This window comes from Neophocaena asiaeorientalis, unplaced genomic scaffold (genome assembly GCF_003031525.2).
Source record: "Neophocaena asiaeorientalis asiaeorientalis breed wild unplaced genomic scaffold, Neophocaena_asiaeorientalis_V1.1 scaffold32, whole genome shotgun sequence".
NCBI lineage: Eukaryota > Metazoa > Chordata > Mammalia > Artiodactyla > Phocoenidae > Neophocaena > Neophocaena asiaeorientalis.
The window spans coordinates 6,532,425-6,554,115 of NW_020185327.1; the positions used below are offsets into that span (position 1 = coordinate 6,532,425).

Consider the following 21,691-nt stretch of genomic DNA (forward strand, 5'->3'; position numbering starts at 1 on the left):
ATTTTTATTTTTAAACAATGAATTGTACATCTTTCATATAAAAGATGAGATTCTAGCCTCTGTTTTTAAAAAATTATACTTGCTAATACTATCTTTACATTTTTTACAGAAGCTAATTTTCTCTAAATTTGCAGCTTCATTCCATAGCTTTTATAGACTCATAGTCTCGAATATATTTCCCATATCCTTTAAAAAATAAATTCATACAAGATAATTTTAACACAATAAAACTTAACAGGTTACAGCACAACTGCCTAGCCTTCCAGCTACCACTGAATACTTTCCCAGTACAGAGAAGCCAACATGTTGGAGTGATTAATTCTCTGTATTTACCTTTATTAAAAAGAGCTTTTTCGTAGTGAGAACAAATAATCTCTCATTTGTTGCTTGAAAGCCTAAAATAGGATCACTGGTTTCTAGGCTTGCTACTTGCTGCTTAGCAACCTGCCCTACTTGCCTGCCTTCCTTCCTATTATTGTAAAGTACAGTGGACATGGGTGTGGGCTGACGATAGATGAGAACTCGTTGAAGGCACTCGCAAAGGGCTGCATAAGAATAATTTGGAGCACAGGCAAAAAAAATTTTGTGTCTCTTTCATACTTGGACGTAGCCTAAAGCATTGAAAATTGCGATATGCTCCCACGTATCGTCTTGGTTGCTGGAGTGTGGTTGCCAGCGTAGGGCATCAACATCATGGTGCAAACAGAAGCAGGGCATTTCTTTAGGATCCACTATGACAGAGAAAAGGTACTGGTTGCTTCCAAGATTCACCCACTTATATGGCAATCCTTTCTTCTCCCCATGTTCAGATGAACCAGCTCTCCTATCCAATCTCTCCTTGGTGGTACCTGTTTTTCCTTGGATTTTCAAGCTAGTTGATTGCCCTGTAACCTCAGATCTCACATGAGTAGTTTTTAAATGTACTGCCATCAAATCTGCATAAACTGGAGCTCTCTTCAAAGAAAATACCACATTCTTCTAACTAACTCTTGAGCATTACAAGGAGGTCTATCTGGATCTGGATTCAGTTCATCAGAGGTCAAATGCATCAGATGTTCAGCTACTGCAGCACATTGAGCTGAGTCTCTTATAAATTCCCCGTTTATCACCGACCGCTAGTTCTGGCCATGTCAGTCCTTCATTCTTCTTAATCAAGGAAATCTCCAAGCTATTGTTCTCTTTTTTTTAATTTAATTTAATTTAATTTAATTTATTTATTTATTTTATATTGTTCTCTTTAATTATCCATATAGTGCTTTCGTGATCCATAGATGAATAGAGATTTCCTTCCAGAAACCTCTGACCCTTCAGCACAGCGTTGACATGATCAGGCAAAAACTGTATTTGAATGTCTTCCTTAGTACAGTCTTCTGGAAGCGGTATTGTTACTGTCAAATCATCTTCAGTCTGTTGCCAGTAGTACAGAGGTTCTTTGATTATCTCTGACATGTCTTCATCCTTACTTTCTTCAAGCTCTTGACCAACTTGAACAAATGTAAAGAACTTGTAGGAGACAATCACTAGACCATTCCCATCGGGCTCAAAAGTGACATAATGGGGCACTGACTTTCCACGGAGAATATTATGCTTAGTAATTTCATATTTTTTATTATCTTTATTTTTCTTACTAATAGTGACCCACTCCAAGGAAACATAGCAACCACTTCCTTCCGTATCCATTTCCTCTTTCTGTGTTCGAAGAAGCAGCATAGTTATCGAATGTTCTTCAGCTTTCAGCAATGAGATACTGTGAATTATGATAAAAGGACTGCCAAGCTCTTCATTAAACATAATCTCCCATTTTTCAGAAGCACTATTTCCACATTCACCTGTTCCAATGAGATACAATCTTCCAGTTCCATCTGACAAGGTAACCCAAGTAGAAGATGTGAAATGGATGGATGCGCAAAGGCGATTATCATATGCTGTCAAATCTGTGGGAAATCGAAAACACCTCTCGTGGTTTTCCTAAGGCAGTGTCCAGCATCACTGTTTTTTGGGTTTTGTTTTATTTATTTATTTATTTAGCTGTGTTGGGTCTTCGTTTCTGTGCGAGGGCTTTCTCCAGTGTGGCGAGCGGGGACCACTCTTCATCGCAGTGCGCGGGCCTCTCACTATCATGGCCTCTCTTGTTGCAGAGCACAGGCTCCAGATGCGCAGGCTCAGTAGTTGTGGCTCACGGGCTTAGTTGCTCCGCGGCATGTGGGATCTTCCCAGACCAGGGCTCGAACTCGTGTACCCTACATTGGCAGGCAGATTCTTAACCACTGCGCCACCAGGGAAGCCCAAGCATCACTGTTAAATTCATAATTCTAACAACGTTATCAACGTAGTAGACACTGTCTTGATACCATGAATCACAATGTAGGTAATTACACATTCCAAAAGCATGCATGTGTTCCAGTGTATACTGATCATCTTGAAGTTTTACTTCTGCCACAGACAAGGCTAGGAGCTGTCACTGTTCCCACTAGGCAGACCAGAGAAAACTCCTAATTCATAGGCAGAGTACACAGAAAAGTCTTATCTCAGTGGTGAGGAATAATCAGACATAGACTGAGCGTCGCTCCAGACAAGCCTGCATCAAGCTCCAGCTGGAAACAGGGCAGCGGCTTGAGGGACAGCTTATAACCCTCGAAGCGGGGATCCAACAGAGGTCTCTTCACCTACAGGGAGCAATTAGCGGCCACCTCCATCGCCTTCCAGGGTCCTAACATGAGAATTAATAAAGTTCGTGTTGAAAGGTCCGCGCTTCGCGCGTATCACCGTGGCTGGGAGGCGGCATAGTTCCCATCACCGTCTCCTGTACTTTTAAAATTAGATTCAAAAAACGAAATTAGATTCAGAAAAACCTGAAGAACCATTGCGATTACTGCCAAAATGTTTCAGAGGGCATTAGGTTAATGCCTCCTCTTCTAGGAGAGGAGTGGAAAGAAAGATAGATGCTCATCACCAGAGTTACGACTCTATTTGTTACGAGGATTTGTAGGGGCAGTACTTTGTTATTGGGTATTTGTTTTGAAATTAGAATTATATTTGTTGAATTTTAATCATAAGCAGAGAAATACATCTTCCTGAATGTAAGAAAATACATTAGCTAATTTGGGCCATAAATGTAAAAATTGCCCTTGGCATGTAATCATAGGAATACTAACTTTATGATACATTGTTTTTCTTTGATAAAGTTTTGGTTTAAAACCTGTTGGATTTAGCAAGGGATGAAGGTCAAGAACTGGTCATTTTTGCAGATAAGACACACACACACACACACACACAAACATGCACACAAGTTCATTAAACTTTGACCTATATTTCATTCAGCAGTAATGTTTGCTGTTAGAAATAATTCTACTTGCATCTTAATTTTGCTTACTCAATGAGTATGTTAAGTGTTTCATAAAGTCTGCCTTTAAAAACATCGTAAATATACTAAACAGCAGTTCTTTAGTTGAAAGTGCTAATTTAATTAAACAAATACTTGTGTGGATTCCTACTATTTGCAAAGCTTCATTGAACACATTATGAATAAGATAATCTTTAAGGAACTTATGGTGTTTTGAGGGGACATGATTAGAAAAGTATCAAAAAAATAAACCCCCAAAAATAAACAGGTTATAATAGTTGCCATTATATAGGGTTGAAAGGAGGCCCATCAAGGGATGAGGAAAGGCTTTACACAGAAAGTGGCACTTGAGATGGACTTTGAAGATTGAAGTCAGATTTTGAGAGGTAGGTTGGTAGGCAGGAGATAACAAATGGCTGCATAGAATTGGAGTAATTTGTGAATGAGGAAAAGCAAGTCATCCAGTTTGGCAGGAGTTTAGATGGAATAAGTATAAGAGAGTAATGGGAAATAGAGTTAGGAAAGCAGCCTGTAAAGTATTCGTATCAGTCCGCTTAGGCAAAGCAGTAGTAACAAAGGGCTCCAAATCACAGCAATGCAATAAGCTTATTTTTCACTTATATCAGGTTTCCATTATGGGTTGCCTGTAGCTCTGCTCCTTGCATCTTTGTTCTGGGCCCCGGCTGAAGAAGCAGCCCCTATGTGGAGGGTATCAGTTCTCGCTGAGGGAACTCTGCAATAGTTCTCCCAGTGACTGCTTGAAAGACGCATGTGTTACTTCTCACATTGATTGGCCAAAGCACCTCATATGGCTAAACCTGCCATCACTAGGGTAGGGATATATAATCCACTTACAGGAAGGGACAGGAAGTAGATATTTTGAACAACTTACCAAAAGACTTGAAAGCCAAGAATGGGTCATTTGCAATTAATTCTTTAAATGGTTAGGGGGTATGGCAAGTTTCTGGATAAGAGTGTATGGCTTGGTAAAAAAATAAATAAAGATGGTTTTTATATTGCGTGTGCGTGTGCGTGTGTGTGTGCGTGTGTGTGTGTGTGTGTGAACACATAAGAATTCACTGGGGTACTTGCTTGTTATAAATGTAGGCCTCAGGATTCTAGAAGGTTGGATCCAGGGGCCCAGGAATCTGCGTTTTAAGCAAGCAGTCTGGGAATAGTATGTAGATGGTCCACAGACCTCCTTGTAAAGAAACCCTGGATTGAGGAATGAGTGGGGAGTGGCCAGGTGCAGATAAGGTGGGGCAGTGAGTGAGGGGATGGCAGGCTGTTGGTGGGTGCGAGGCCGCTGTGCCCTGGGGGCACATGGTATGTGGCCAGTACAGAGGCAGACAGACACACTGAAAGAGGAGAACAGGTAGAACTAGAACTACCCAAGAGGAAACAGCCAGGAAAGAGTAGTGAAAGGAGCAAATCTCTTTAGGAGGTGAGATTTCAAGGGATCTTGCTCTTCACTGAGAGGTAGGAGGCAAGCCTATCTGATGCAAGAAAGAGTTGAGAGCTAGAGGAGAGCAGAGGTAATAATCAGCAAGTCGCAGGAGACGCCCTGTTTTTAGAGCAGCTATTGAAGAAAACTGTTGAATAAAACCCACCACGTAAATTTGTTTTTGCATCGGGCCAGCAGGGGGCGCTATGGTAGCACATATGCTGATAATTGGCCTCAGCTTCCTAGGCCCAGCAATGCCAGCTCTTACTGAATAGGATTCTTAACCCGACCTACAGTGCAGTATTTTGGGAGCTTCATTTATTACTTTTATAGCTGTGAGCCTTCATAAAAAGAACTTTTAAGGTTTCTCTTTAATTATTAAGGCATCTAGTGTTTGGGTTTTTTTTTTTTTTTTGAGCTGCCAATTCCTACAGTCAAAAAGAAATTAATTCTGTAGAGTTTAAGGGCATTATTACCCATTTATTGACTTCACTTGAGGCACAGAACGGAGATTAGAAGAGGAGAAAAGACAAAGGAAAAAGAAAAGTGCATTCGTAGCATCACTCCTAGAAGGGGAATCTCTGGATCACAGGATATGGGCTTTGTACTTTTTGTTAGATGCTATCTGATTGCCTTCCAGGGACTGTGGCAATTTATTTTTTCACCCATAATGCAAGGATCTTATTAATCTCTGTGAAAACCCACTGTATGCGTAAGCTTTTTAGTATTTGCCACTCTGACAGAGGAACTATGGGTAGTTTTAACTTGCATTTTTCTCCTGTGGGAGGAGAGACACTTTTTCACATCTAAATCTTATTTTTACATTTTTTTAATGCACTGTGTTTTCATGTCCTTTCCCCAGTATATTACTGGCCTTCCACTTATTGACTTGTAGAAGCTCTTTATGAGGTCAGTCAAAAGATTTAGTTGACAATAGAATAAATAAATTGTGCTATTCCATAGATGAATGATGAATGGCTTTCAAAGCATTCCCCGCCCCTATCTGCTCACTTGATTCAGTAATCACATAACTTGTTGACCCGTCTCTAAAACTACTGTGGGTTTTTTTTTGTTTTTTTAAATTTTTGGCCACGTTGTGCAGCCAGGTCCTCGGCAGTGAAAGCATGGAGTACTAACCACTGGACCGCCAGGGAATTCCCTAAAACTACTGTTTTAAAGCACCTTTGGGTAGTCTGTAGAATTATTTTCCTAAAAAGTGCCCCCATTTATTTCATTTTATAGTTCATTTCAATATGGAGAAAAGCCAAGAGTTAAATGATGACGAATCAGGTGAGAGTGGTGGTTAGCACATTTTTACTGGTTGAAAATTACCGAATGTCAGGTGGTGCTCTCAGATCCCAGAGCATTTTCAGGGAATGTCCTGGATGTGCTGGGCCAGTGATGACTGTCAAGATCAGTAGGCTCAAGTGAGGATAATCCTGAAAACCTGACCTTTGATATCCCACCACTGTCAGGTAACCAGATTCCTTAGTAATTAGATGACGTTTGGTAGCAGCTTGAGCTATAATTCATATACCACCCAATTCACCCATTTGAAGTACGCAGTTCAATGGTTTTTATTTAATTCACAGAGTCGTGCAACCATCAGCACAGTCAATTTCAGAATTTTTCATCCACCTCTTTGCTGTTGCTTCCCACTCCCCCGACCTCCCCAGCCCTAAGCAATCACTAATCTACTTTTTATCTCTATATGTTTGCCTATTCAGGACATTTCATATAAATGGAATCATATAATATGTGGTAGTTTGTGACTGGCTTCTTTCACTTAATACAATGTTTTCAAGATTCATCCATGTTCCAGTGTGTATCTGTACTTCTTTCCTTTCTACGGCCAAATGACATTCCATTGTATAGATACACTACATTGTGTTTATCCATTCAGCAGTTGATGGACATTTGGATTGTTTCCACCTTTTGGTTATTACACATAATACTACTATGAATATTTGCGCATAAGTATTTGTGTGGACATATGTTTTCATTTCTCTTGGGTATAGGCTTGGAAGTAGAATTGTTGGGTCAAATGGTAACTTGAGGACTGTTTTCTAGAGTGGCTGCACCATTTTACATTTTGACCAGCAATGTACAAGTGTTCCAATTTCTCCACATTCTCATTCTCAGTACCACGTGAAAGAGTGCTCTCCTCTTCGATGTGAAATTCTCCATTGAAAATACATTTCCCCTTTCTAACTCTGTGGTTAGTACTGCAACAGGGGCAAAACTGGTCTCAGACACACGAACTTGAGGCAGGAAACCCCAAAACACACAATGGTGCCCATGTGCCTTTTAACTCTTTTGATGTGTAGTAGACCAGATGACCGTGCTCTCATGTGCTCGTGAGGGATTCTGAAAATTGGCTTGGCATTCCGGGAACTAATGTCATACATGGCAAAAGCTGGAGGTGCACAGTGTGAAGAAGGCATGAGCCAAATTCCTTCTGTTTTTATTCTCCTTTGAGTATGAACCAAAAATATCAACTTCTTAAGTGGGAAACCATGAAACCCAGTCCTCAGAGAAGTGGTTGGGGAAGAGGGGGCATATCAGTATAATAAAATCAAACTTGAGAAAGCAAAATCTCTTTATTATAATAAATATAATAAAATACCACGCAGTCCTTTTCTAACTCTGGATAAAGATACATCTTCAAAGAGACAAACTCCAGGATAAATCTGAGTCATCAGAGAAGCTCTCAACAAATGAATGGCTTCTTTAAAAGACCTAGGATGAGTGAGCCCACTTGTAACCAGCAGCTGAGAGGAAAGCTGTCTAGCTAAGCAGGAAGACACCCACATTTTCATGATGGAAGTTCTGGATACTCTCCATCCCCGCTCAGGTGGCAATGAGGTGAAAGGAGTAGTAGGAGACTTTGAAGTCTTGGATTGCTGCTGCCCAGAATCCCTTTTTGCCTCTAATGGTGCAGGAGCTGTGAAGGAAAAGGGAGCCTCTGTGAGCCAGTTGGCAGTTAGAAGCTCCATTCTGAAAATCGGGAGTGAGCTCTGGATGGAAGTGAGGCATGTAACCCCACCGTGTTGCTCCCATCTTGTGGTTGATGTAAGACACCATAGGCATCCTTTCTACTTCAAGTGGAAGTAGAATCAGACTTCCTACTTTATTGTTTAAAAAAGGGCCAATCATTACACTTTCACATTGGGGTCAGTTTTACCAACTGCATTTTACCCTCTGTGTTTGAAAACTTGGAGGCAATTGAAAATATTTCTTCACCCCCCCATCTCCATAAATCACTAAAATGTAGCCAGTTTTTTCTTGGTGGAGTTAAGCTTTTCTTTGCATTTTTACAGAGGACTTAAAAGGAAGATGGAAGGACTGTTGTTTAACCTTCTACTCATTGCTGGCTTTCTCTTATCTTTAATGAGTAAGCCACCAGCCTCTTTTGAAAAATCTTCAGGGATATGAGCTCACCTCTGCCAAAGAGAAGTCCGATTCATTGTTGGATAGCTCTCTGGTTTAACGCGTTTCCTTGCATTTCACTGATGTTTGCTTCCTTGGTGTTGCCCCACTGAACAAGGCCGATTCCTTTTTCTCATGACGGCCCTTCAGATAGGAAAGATGGTTCTCATCTTACGAACACTCTGTGAGCTATTTGCAGTCTGGACAAGTGGTGCCTTTCCCTGGGATTGTGGCCCCATCTGCCATACTGGTCCTCAAGCTGTCAATCTCACCTGCAATTAGTCTTGTACCTTGTTGCTAGATTTATCCAAAAGCAGCTTTACCATTATCAATCACTCGTTGAAAATCAGCACAAGGTCCCTGTTTTATTAAGACCAGTTTCAAGCCAAGGTTTTTTTCCCAACCAGCCTTACGGGTCTATTAAACCCCGTGTCTCTATTTCCCAACAAAGCCATTCTGCTCTGGTGAGGCCAACATTAGCAATGGTTCCCCAATCTACTTTGCCCATCTATGCTTCTGACCTGAGGCTTCCTGGTGGTTCGTTATCCAGCAAGCTTTAAGTTGGCTTCTCCCAAATCGTAATTCTGTATGGACTTAAGGGTTTGCCTTTTCCGTAAAGCCTATCCTAGACAACGCTGGTTTATGACGTTACATGTATTTTGAATTCTTTCTCATAGGTGAACGTCTCAGGTCAGGTCCCCTAGGAAACAAACGTTGAAATGGAGATTTGTGTACAGCAAGTTTACAGGAGATATTCTCAGACATAACATCTGGGAGGAAATAAGGAAAGCAAGATTGGATAAAGGGAAACTTTGAACTGTGATGCAGTTTTAACAGAGGCTTTAGCTAAATCGTGGGGCACCCTGGAGCTGGGGTGGGCCTTCAGAGTCATCCCCCACTGAGGCACGGGCCAGCCTTTTTATTCTGTCCACACCAGTCACTGAATGTGAGCTGCCCCAGGAAGAAGCAAAAACCAAGCAGGCAGCTTCATTCTACCGAGAACAATTTCCGGGAAGGGACTCTCCTGGGTCCTGAAGAAGTAACACTCCCTGGAGCTGGGAAATGAGTGCCCCAGCCCTGAGGCATAATCTAGGTGGCACTCCATAGCATCTCGGCAATGTACAATTAATAACAACCTAGCTCACGCTCACCTAGATGCACGTGAGTTTAAGGTGATTGCAAAGTACCACCTGGTAAGAACCACTGTTCGAGCTTTTTGGGGGCGGCTCTATGGGCCAAGGATTGGGATGTTCTTTACTACTTAACACAGTGCCTATGGAGAGGGGACAGGCGGATATGGGTCATAATAGCTAAAGAGGGTTAAAAATGGAAATGCCATTGATATTGTATGCAGTCTGGATGTAGGTTTTGCCTTAAATATTAGGAAATTCCTACAATTTGATTGTAAGAAAAAAATGTCTGAATATAATCCAATTGATTCCAGGCTTTGGAGAGTTGATTCACTTAATTTTATTGGTAGTGTTACTGTGTATAGTATATTTATTGGCATGCTACATACAGAAAAATACACGGATCCTAAGCGCACGGCTTGATAAACTTTAGCGAATACACTTCTCTCTCCAGTACCCAGATCAAGAAAGACAAGTTTACCATTGCGCAGAAGTCCCCATGTGCCCCCCTGCAGTCCCCATCCCCTGAGAAGGATAACCTCTATCCTGACCTAGTCACGGTTAGTAAACTTGCTCTTGATGTTGTTATAAATGAATTGTACAGTGTGTAATCTTCTGTGGCTGGCTTCTTTTTCTCTGTTATGTTTGTGAAAGTCATCCATGTTGTTATGTGTAGTTGGCGTCCATTCATTCTCACTATTGTATAGTATTCCATTATAGATCTACTACAATTCACCTGTTACCAACCAAGGTTTTGTTTGTTTTTTTTTTAATCCTTTCATGTGCCTCTTGGTCATCTGTATTTTTGCAGGGGGGGGCTGCATTGGGTCTTCCTCGCTGCACGCGGGCTTTCTCTAGTTGTGGCGAGCAGGGGCTACTCTTTGTTGCAGTGCACTTGCTTCTCATTGTGGTGGCTTCTCTTGTGGAGCACGGGCTCTACGTGCATGGGCTTCAGTAGTTGCGGTGCATGGGATCAGTAGTTGTGGTGCACGGGCTTCGTTGCTCCACGGCATGTGGGATCTTCCCAGATCAGGGCTCGAACCCGTGTCCCCTGCATTGGCAGGCGGATTCTTAACCACTGCACTACCAGGGAAGCCCCCCAACCAGGGTTCCTGGACTCTTTAATTAGTAGAAATTGATAAAAGCGGCCAGACAAGAAATTCAGGCAAGGTTTTATTGAGACTGGTGCTGAAGCAGGAGGGAGCACAGACAAGTAACAGTTTCCCTTGCTCACTCCCTGAGTGTGCGGGGGGGTGCAAACTAGTTCCTTATATGGGGTGAGGGTAGAGGTGTGTCCAGGGGTCGGGCTGAAGGGGTGGCTTAGGGGGTCTGCCCACCCCTTTGGTGGTGCTGTGTGCAGAGATCATGCGAAGTTCCCTGCCTTTGCTCCTGGCTCCTCAGAAGTGGCAGGTGGATTTGGTCTTTTTGTATCTCGTTCATAATTTGCCCCCACTGGGCATGAGTGCAGTTATTTTGGTCCCTTATAGTTTCTTTGTATTCTGTTGCTTGAGGAGATGTTTGTCCAGGGGCAAGCACTGCAGCAAAGGGTCCCAGGTCCCAGCCTGTCTCACATCTGTTCTACAATACCTGGACATTTGGTTGTTTCCAGTTTGGGGCTATCATAAATAGTGAGGCTATGCACATTCTTGTACCTATGTTTCAGTGAAGAAGTATATGCACGTCTGTTCTCTCTTTACCTAAGACTAGAACTGCTGAACTCTACGTATACGTATGATTAGTTTACGGAGATATTGCCAAACAGTTTTCCAAAGCGGTTGTACCAATTTACAACCGACCAGCACTGCGTGACGGTTCTAATTGCTTCACATGCTTGCCACCATGTGCTTTTATCTGTCTCTTTCACTTTAGCTGTTCTGGTGGGTGATTGTGGTTTTAATTTGAATTTTCCTGATGACTAGAGCATTCTTTTAGTGTTTATTGGGCATTGCCCGCAAAGACCACTAAAGTCTTCTGCCCACTTTTCTGTTGGGTTGTCTGGGCATAGGATTCTTTGTGGTGTGACATCACGGATATATATTTATTAACATGTAAAGATGCCCATGATAGAGTAGGAGGAAAACAAAGATTATAATGGCTATAATGCAGCTAGTTTACCATAACCATATCTTCATTTATAATTATATAAACTTGAAGGATAATACACTAAATTATGAACCATAGCTCTCTCTGGTTGGGAAGATTATAGATAATTTTTTTTAATGCATTATTTATTTATTTTTGGCTGCGTTGGGTCTTCGTTGCTGTGCGCGGGGCTTTCTCTAGTTGTGGCGAGCGGGGGCTACTCTTGGTTGTGGTGCACGGGCTGCCCACGGTGGTGGCTTCTCTTGTTGTGGAGCACGGGCTCTAGGCGCGAGGGCTTCAGTAGTTGTGGCTCACGGGCTCTAGAGTTCAGACTCAGTAGTTGTGGCGCACGGGCTTAGTTGCTCCACAGCATGTGTGATCTTCCAGGATCAGGGATCGAACCCCTGTCCCCTGCATTGGCAGGCGGATTCTTAATCACTGTGCCATCAGGGAAGTCCCTATAGATAATTTTAACTCTCTACTTTATAACTACCCTTATTTATTTATTTATTTATTTATTTTTTGCGGTACACGGGCCTCTCACTGCTGCGGCCTCTCCCATAGCGGAGCGCAGGCCCAGCGGCCGTGGCCCACGGGCCCAGCCGCTCCGCGGCATGCGGGATCCTCCCGGACCGGGGCACGAACCCACGTCCCCTCCATCAGCAGGAGGCCCCCCAACCACTGCGCCACTAGGGAAGCCCCAACTACCCTTATTTGTTATTGTCTAAATTTGTTTTAATAACAAGCATGGATCACTTTTACAGTCTGGAAAAACAACAGAGCTGTTTTCATTGGGAAGCAAACAAACCCGAGGAGGAAACAACAGCTTGTCAGCATGTGCTCGTTTGGCTCAGCCGTCAGCTTCTTTCCATCTGGGACATTGAGAGGCACTGAGGAAAAGTGTCCTCTCTGAGCATGCTTTGTAAGTTTGGGTTAGAAGAAGAGAGTGTGAAAATGAAGGATCGTTTTCCTCCCCCAACAGCTATGTGCTCCCTGGACCCCGCTGAGCCCAGGAGATGATCCTGCGGTAAGACTGGCTAATTACTTAAATTGCCTTTCTTTGTGGGAGCGAACCTCCCCAGCAACAGAGACTAAACTTATTTGGTCTGATTGCGGGAGCCCCTGCTGTTAGCTGGGATGAGGAAAGCACATTATTACACTGTTTAAGGGTAATGTCTTTGTTTACATTTTGCAAGGCAAACAGGGTTACTTCCAGTCTTTCAACCCGGAGGTCTACAAAAACCAGGACGGGGAAACAGGGCACCCAGCCTCCCTCCTTCCATACCTCCCTTGCCGGTTTCGTTCTGTCTGGTTCTACTAACCCATAAACCAAAAACATAACGTCAAACCAACCTACCCGCTAACATACAGCTTTACAATTTTTTTGAAACGATTTCAAATTTATAAAAAAGTTGCGAGTATAGTACAAAGAACATTTTTTCCCCTGAACCACTTGAGGGTAAGTTGCCCACATGATTCTCCATCACTCCAAATATTTGAGTGACTACAAAGAAGGGCATCCTCCTTCATAACCGCAATACAATCATTAAGATTGGGAAATTAACATTGACATATTACCACCATCCAGATTCAGGTTTTTTCAATTGTTCCAATAATGTCCTTTATAGCCAAAAGCTGTGGTTACAGGCGTATGTATTGCATTTATCACTGGGTTTTTGATGATTATATTGAGGACCTGCACCTCTTTAAGATCCGAGGAGCTATTGGTCGGGCCACCCTACCAGGGAGGGAGGCCACAGGCAGAGCCCTGGGTGCTTGCTCTGGAGGGGTGCAGATGCAAGAAGAGGGCTGTGTCGCTGTCCCAGCAAACAAGGTCAGGCTCTGGACGGGAAGCAGGGTGGAGACAGGGATGAGGGCCAGAGAATCCTCTTGGGGCAGGGACAGCACCTAGAGAATGTCAGCTAGCCCCACATAAAACTCCCCATCTCCCCCTTTTTCTCTTCTCCATGTACAGTAATCCCCCCTTACCCATGGGTGATACGTTCCAAGGTCCCCAGTGGATTCCTGAAACCCTGGAGAGGGGTGAACCCTACATATGCTACGTTTTTCCTGTACTAACGGGCAGGTAGCGTTTACACCCTGTAGATGGCTGGACAAAGGGGTGATTCTCAAACGCTAGGACATAGCAGGACTGCAAGAGATTTCATCAGGCTACTCAGAACAGCTCGCAATTTGAAACTTCTGTTTCTGGAATTTTCTATGTCACTGAAACTGCAGAAAGCAAAAACGCAGCTGAGGAGGGAGCACCTTTGTCTCTCCTTCCCCTGACTGTTGCCAAATCTGGCTCCCTGTGCATTGATGCCGAATAAAAATACGGAGACAGAGAATTGGAAGATAAGAAATGGAGAGGCTTTTTATTTTCTTTGCCAGGCAAAGGGAAGACACTAGGCTAACGCCTCAAGAACTGTGCCCCCCTCCTTGGGGAATCAAAGAAGATTTTATACGTGGGGCTCACAGTCTGGGGTATATGATAAGGATCAAAAGTAGTGAAGGTCTTGCATTTCTTTTCTTCTGCAAATTCATGGCCAAAGCTGGCATCAGGTGGCTCAGCACCTGTGTCTGGTGTCCCTGAAGTTATCGGCCCGTGACCTTCTTTCTGAAATGAAGAGTGCTACAAGGGAGTGTAGGGGGAGAAGGAATGCCAGGTGCAAAGGGTAATTTGTATGGAGTCAGAGAGTAATCAGCTTTGGGAAGGACAAGTCTAGCTACAAGTGCTTGTTGGTAGTAACAGCTAAAGAATAACTAAGGTTCCTTAACTCTTTCAGGCCTGTTTATGTTGTTTCCCCAGCCTGTTCATTGTTTCCTTATTTTTCCTGGTTATCATGAAAAAAAACCCTCATTTCTATTTTTGTTGGCAACATTACCCTTTTACTTTGTTCACCCCCCTCTTTTTAAAAAAATTTTTATTTATTTATTTATGGCTGCATTGGGTCTCCGTTGCGGCGAGCAGGGGCTACTCTTCGTCGCAGTGCACGGGCTTCTCGTTGCAGTGGCTTCTCTTGTTGCAGAGCACGGGCTCTAGGCGCATGGGCTTCAGTAGTTGTGTCACACGGGCTCAGTAGTTGTGGTTTGTGGGCTCTAGAATGCAGGCTCAGTAGCTGTGGCGCATGGGCTTAGTTGCTCCACAGTATGTGGGATCTTCCTGGATCAGGTCTTGAACCCGTATCCCCTGCATTGGCAGGTGGATTCTTAACCACTACGCCACCAGGGAAGCCCCATCCTACCTCTTAATAGATCTATTTTAAGGAGTGAGGCAAAAACGGCAAAATGTATCATGTTTCTATCTTTATTTTCTAGAAATACTACAGTCTTGGTGGATTTGTTGCCTCCTTCCTGCCTGTGTTTCTTTGTGAGTTGGCCACCACTGTGACTTTCTGGCAGGTGAGTCTCATGAAGGCATAGGAGATATTTCTTTCTTTAAATTCCTTCTAATTCTTCCTTCTCAGGCTCCTTGGGGATGTGTATTCTACAAGGTTCTGTCCTGTCCCGCTTGCTCTTAATTTTCTCATGATCTCATTCAGTCCCATGATTTCAGCCCTGTGCATGATTTCCAAATCTGCATCCTTCAAACAGACATCTGTCTGAGCTCCAGGGTTGCATTTCCAATTGCCTGTCAAACTCAATCAAACTTCCTAGTGATATTTTACACCCTGAGAGCAGCTCAGCCTACCAACTTCGATGTGAAAACTCGTGGAACTTTTGATTCCTTTCTCTCCTTCACCCGCCCCTTCCGAGCTTTAGCAAATTGTCATTATTCCTTTAAAATGTTTTTTTTAATCTTTCTGTGCCCATTCCCACATCACTTGTTTCTGCAGCATTTAATACACATATGTTAACTTTTCTATTTCTTTTCTAATATTTTTTACTTTTAATTAGTTTTAAGGCTTTCTTGAGATATAGTGTACATGCAAAAATATTCACCCAAGGTAAGTATACTGTTCAATTATTTTTGCAAATGGGGAGAGTCATGCAACCATCCAGTTTTAAGACGTTTCCATCAACTCAGAAAGTTCCCTTGTGTCCCTTTACAGTTACTTCTCATTCTAACCTCAGGCTAAGGCAACCAGTGATCTGCTTTTTAGTTCTGTAGATTTGCCTTTCCTAGAAATTTCATATAAATGGAACTATGCAATATGTTGTCTTTTGTGTCTGGCTTCTTTCATTTAGCATAGTGACTTTGAAGTTTATCCATGTTGTAGTATTAGTAGATTGTTCCTTTTCAGTACTAAATAGCATTCCATTGTATAGGTGTACCACATTTCGTTTATCTGTATACCAGTTGATTGACATTTGGGTTATTTCCAGTTTTTTCTTATTATGAATAATGCTACTTTGTATGTTCACGTATAAGTCTTTTTGTAGACATATGCCTTCATTCCTTTTCAGTAGGTACTTAGGAGTAGAATTGCTATATCATTTGTGGAGTATATGTTCAACTTTTTAAGAAACTTTCCAACAATTTTCCTAAATGTTACACCATTTTAGAATCTTGCCAACACTTGGTATTGTCAGTTTTTTAACTGTAGCCCTTATAGTGGGTGGACAGTGAGTTGTATCTTATTGTGATTTCATTTGCATTTCCCTAATGAGTAACGATGTTGAGCCATTCATATTTTTTCTCGGGTGATATGTCTACTAAAGTTGTTTGCATATTTTTTAATTGCCTTCTAATTAGCGAGCTGTAAGAATTCTTTGCTTGATCAGGATACAAATCCTTTATCAAATACATGATTTGCAAATAATCTCTCCATGTGTATGGTTTATCTTTTTGTTTTCTTAATGGTATCTTTTGAAGAGCAAAAGTTCTAAATTTTGTTGAAGTGCAATTTATCAATATTTTCTTTTATGGATCTTGCTTTTCGTGTCAAATCTAAGAGCTCTATGCCTAACCCAAGGCCACAAAGATTTTCTCCTGTGCTTTTTTAGACATTTTATGGTTTTAGATCTATACTGAAGTCTATGCTCCATTTAAGTTAATATCTGTGTACAGTGTGAGGTAAGGACTAAATTTTTTTATTTGCATATTCATATTCAATTGTATTAGCACTATGTGTTGAAAAAACTATCTTTTCTACAGCAGATTGTCTTGGCATCTTTGTTGAAAATAGAAATAAATTGTCCATTAATGTAGGGGTATATTTCTGTACTCTCTATTCTGTTCCATTGATTAATATATCTGTCTTTATACCAATACCACACTTTCTTGATTACTGTATTTTATAGTAAATTTTGATATGAGGTAATGTGAATCCTTTAATTTTGCTTTTCTTATTCAAACTTATATTGGCTAGTTCAGGTCTTTTGCATTTTCATATACAGTTTAACATCAACTTGCTAGTTTCTATAAAGACAATCCTGCTGGATTTTGATAGGGATTGCATTTGAATCTACAGATCAATTTGGGCAGAACTGCCGTCTTCACAATATTGAGTTTTCCAACCTGTAAACATGATATGTCTCTCCATTTCTTTAAATCTTTTAAAGTTCTCAGTGTATGGCTCTTACACTTATTTTGTTAGTATTTCTCTAAGTGTTTTATTCTTTTTATGACTACTGCAACTGGAATTTTTACTTAATTTCATTTGTAGATTGTTTGTTGCTTGTATTTTGCAATGTTGATAAACTTATTACTTTTAGTAGGTTTATTGTACATTCCATCAGATTTTTAATATTCATATTTTGTGAATAAGGACAATTTTACTCCTTCCTTTCCCAATCTGGTTGCCTTCTTATTTATTTTTTTATTTGGTTGTGCCGGCTCCTTAGTTGCAGCTCGTGGGCTCCTTAGTTGCTGCTCATGGGCTCCTTAGTTGCAGCATGCAGGCTCCTTAGTTGTGGCATGCAAACTCTTAGTTGTGGCATGCATGTGGGATCTAGTTCCCTGGCCAAGGATCAAAGCCGGGCCCCCTACATTGGGAGCTCAGAGTCTTAACCACTGAGCCACCAGGGAAGTCCCCTGGTTGTTTTTTATTTCTTGCTCTAGCCTATTCCTGGGTAAAGGCTTCAGTAACTTTTTCAATAGAAGTGATAAGAACAGACATCCTTGTCTTGTTCCTGATCTTAGGAAGGAAGCTTTCAGTCTTTCACCTGTAAGTATAACACAGCTGTAGGATTTTTTGAAGCTCTTTAACAGGTTGAGGAAGTTCTAGTTTTTGTCTAGAACTTTGTGGAGAGTGTTTTTGTTTGCTTGTTTTTTAATCATGAATAGGTATTGAATTTTTGTCAAATGCCATTCCTGTAGCTGCTGAGATGATCGTGTGATTTTTTTTGTCCATTCTATTAATATGATATATAATATTAATTTATTTTTAGATGTTAAATCAACCTTACTTTCCTGAAGTAATTCCCACTTGGTCATCATGTGTAATGAAAATATATGTATTTATATATTTAGTTTGCTAATATTATTTTCATAAATTTTGTATCAGTTTTCATGAGGGATGTTAGTCTTTAGTTTTCTCTACTTCTGATATATCTGTCTTTGATATCTGGGTGATAATCCTGGCCTCATAGAATGAGTTGCAAAGTATTTGTTCCTTATCCATTGTTATAGGTTGAATGGTGTCCCTTCCTCAAATTCATGTGTTAAAGTACTAACCACTAATACCTCAGATTGTGACCTAATTTGGAGATAGGGTCTTCACAGAGGTAATCAACTTAAAATGAGATCATTAGGATGGGCCCTAATCTAATATGACTGGTGTCCTTATAAGAAGGAGAAACTTGCACAGAGACACAGACAGAGGGAAGACAAGGTGAAGACATAGGGAGAAAACAGGCCATCTACAAGCCAAGGAGAGAGGCCTGAACATACCCTTCCCTCACAGCCTCAAAAGGAACCAGCCCTGCTGACACCTTGATCTCAGACATCTAGTCTCCAGACTGTGAGATAATACATCTCTGTTGTTTAAGCCATTCAGTTTGGGATAATTTGTTATGGCAGCCCTAGCAAACTAATACATATATTTTCTGAAAGAGTTTGTGTAGGATTGGTATATCTTCTTCCTTAAAGATGTGAGAAAATTTACCAGTAAAGTCATCTGGGCCTGGGCTTTTCTTTGTGGGAAAATTTTTAATTACTAATTCAATTTTTAATTTGTTATTGATCTTTCCATTTCATCTACATTGTGTAATTAGCTGGCCTAAAGTAGTTCATAATACTCTCATAATTCTTTCAATTTCTGTCAGATCAGTAATTATATCCCCTTTTCATTCCTCATTTTAGTAATTTATATTTTATCTCTTTTTTCTTTGTCAGTCTAGTGAAAGTTTTATCAATTTTATTATTTTCAAAGAATTGACTTGATTTTGTTGATTTCTTTCTCTATTTTTATTTTATTGATTTCCACTCTGATCTTTATTGTTTCCTTCCATGTAATTACTTTAGGTTTGATATGCTCTTCTTTTTCTACCTTGGATTATTGATTATAGATCTTCTAATTTTCTCATTTAAGTATTCAATGCTGTAAGTTTTCTTCTGAGCATTGCATCACCTGCACTAATACATTTTAGTATGTTCGGGTTTTTAAAAAATATTTTCTAATTAACCTTGTGATTTCTTCTTTGACTCATGTGTTACTTAGAAGTATATTTTTCAAAATTTTGAAGGTTGCCCAAATTTTTCTGTATCTGATTTCCAATTTAGTTCTATCATGGTTGAAGAATATATTTTGTATGGTTTTAATCCTTTTAAGTTTACTGAGATTAGTTTTATACTTTAACATATGATCTACCTGGAAAATATTCCATGTGGATTGAAACCATTGTGTAATCTTCTACATATGTTATCAATAATTGGGTACAGTTGGTTGGTTGTTGTTTATGTCTTCTATATCATTGTTAATTTTATTTCTAGTTTAACTGCTGAGAAAAGGAACTTGAAATCTCCAATTATAATTACTAAATTGTTTATTTCCATTTTGTCAGTGTTTGCTTCATATATTCAGTACTCTGTTATTAGTTCCTTATATATTTATAATTCTTATAGATTCCTGATGTTTTAGTCCTTTTATCATTACTTGATGTCCCTCTTTAGTAATATGGTTTTGTCTTAAATTCTATTTTTTTCTGATATTAATGTAGGTATTTATAATAACTGTTTGCATGGCATATGTCTTTCTCCCATTATTTTTCTTTCCATCTGTTTGTGTTTTTGAATCTAAAGTATTTTTCTTAAAGGCAGCATATAGTTGGAACTTGCTTTTCTAAACCAGGCTGATAATGATTGCCTTTTGATTAAAGAGTTTAATTCATTCACACTTAATATAATAATTGATATGGTCAGACTTACATCTGCCATTTTGCTGTTTGCTTTCTGTTTGTCTCATGTCTTTTTTGTCCCTCTGTTCCTCTTTTGCTGGCTTCTTTTGTGTTAAATATTTTTAGCATGCCATTTAAATTCCTATGTTGTTTTATTAACTATTCTTTAAAATTAATTTTCTAGTGGGGTTACAATATATATGTAAACTTACTACAACCTGCTTCAGTTTAATAATGACCATTCTGGTAAAATATAGCAACTTGGTTCCAGTATAGCTCTAATTCTTCCTCTCTCTTTTGTACTATTATTATTTTTTTATTTTTTTTATTTTTTTTGCTGTACGTGGGCCCCTCACTGTTGTGGCCTCTCCCACTGCAGAGCACAGGCTCCGGACGCGTAGGCTCAGCGGCCATGGCTCACAGGCCCAGCCGCTCCGCGGCATGTGGGATCCTCCTGGACCGGGGCACAAACCCGTGTCCCCTGCATGGGCAGGTGGACTCTCAACCACTGAGCCACCAGGGAAGCCCTGCACTATTATTGCCATATATATTGTATCTATATACAACACAAATCCAACAGTACAGAATTATAGTTATTGCTTTATGCAATCACTTTTTAAAAGAAATTCAGGGAGAAAAGAGAACAATACCTGTTTATACAGTCTTTTATGTTTACCCAATATTTATAATTTCCAATGCTCTTCATTTCTTTCTGTGAATTCAAGTTATCTGATATCATCTTCTTTTAGCCTGAAAGTCTTCCTTTAGTATTTCTTAGGAGGCAGTTCTGATGGCTACAAATTCCCTATTTTTGTTTACCTTTGAATGACTTTATTTTGCCTTCATTTTTGATAGATAGTTTTGCTATATATATTAGTTAAGACTCTTTCTTTCATTCTACTGCCTTGCAGCCTCCATTTTTCCTGATGGAAAGTTAGCTGATGTACATGTTTTTGTTCTCCTGTACATGACAGTCGTTTTTCTCTTACTGAACTCAAGATTTTCTCATTGTCTCTGGCTTTCAGCAATTCGACTATGATGTGTGAATCTCTGTGTTTATCTTACTTAGGTTTGTTGGATTCCTTGAACCTGCCACTAAATGTTTTTCAGCACCTTTAGGAAGTTTTCAAGAATTATTACTTTAAATTTTTTTCTACCTCTTTTTCTCTTTCCTCTCTTTCAGGACTCCTAATTCATGTGTGTTGGAATTCTTTCTGTTATCCCAAGGGTCTCTGTGGGTCTGCTCATTTTCCTTCAATCTTTCTTCTCTGTGTTCTTCTGAAAGGATAATTTTGATTACTCTATCTTCAAATTTATGAGTTTTTTCCTTCTGTTATCTCACATCTACTCTCAAGCTCATTTTTCATTTTGTTTGTTATACTTTTCAACTCTAATTTTCATTTGGTTCCTTTTATAGTTGATATTTCTCTATTAAGATTCACTATTGCCAATTGTTGTTATAATATTTTCCTTTAATTCTTTTAACAAAGTTTCCTTTAATTCTTTATGCATAGTTATAGTAACTGCTTTGATGTCTTTGTCTGCTACTTTTAACACCTGAGCACAGTTAGAATGGATTTGTATTGACTGCTTTTATGCCTGAACATGATCACGCTTTTCTGTTACTTTGTATGTTTCATAATTTTTGTTGAAAACTGACTTTTTAGGTAATATATTGATTTTTACCCCTGAGGTTTCTGACTGTCACCCATGAGGTTCTCTTTTGTTTCCTTTACTTTTGTACCTTTCCTGTAAATGGTAGAGTCTGTTGCCTTTGTGGTATGTGGCCACTGATGTCTTTGCTCAGTTTTTTAAAATTCATTTTTATTTTTTGGCCTGACTTCCTAGGGGTCACCTCTATGTCTGCATAGCTTAGTGATCAACCAATGATTTAGGAAGAAGTTGTGCTCACGTATCTTGAGTCTATAAAAGTTCTACCCTCTGCTAATCAATCTGTTTGTGGATTGAGGAGTGCATTCAAAG

The 21,691-nt window shown here is 40.2% G+C and overlaps 1 pseudogene; it reads right to left on the minus strand.

The window, feature by feature from the left end:
* Positions 1-315: 315 nt before the first annotated feature.
* LOC112392704 (nudC domain-containing protein 1-like) lies at positions 316-2,696 on the minus strand (annotated as a pseudogene).
* Between the last annotated feature and the right edge of the window lie 18,995 nt (positions 2,697-21,691).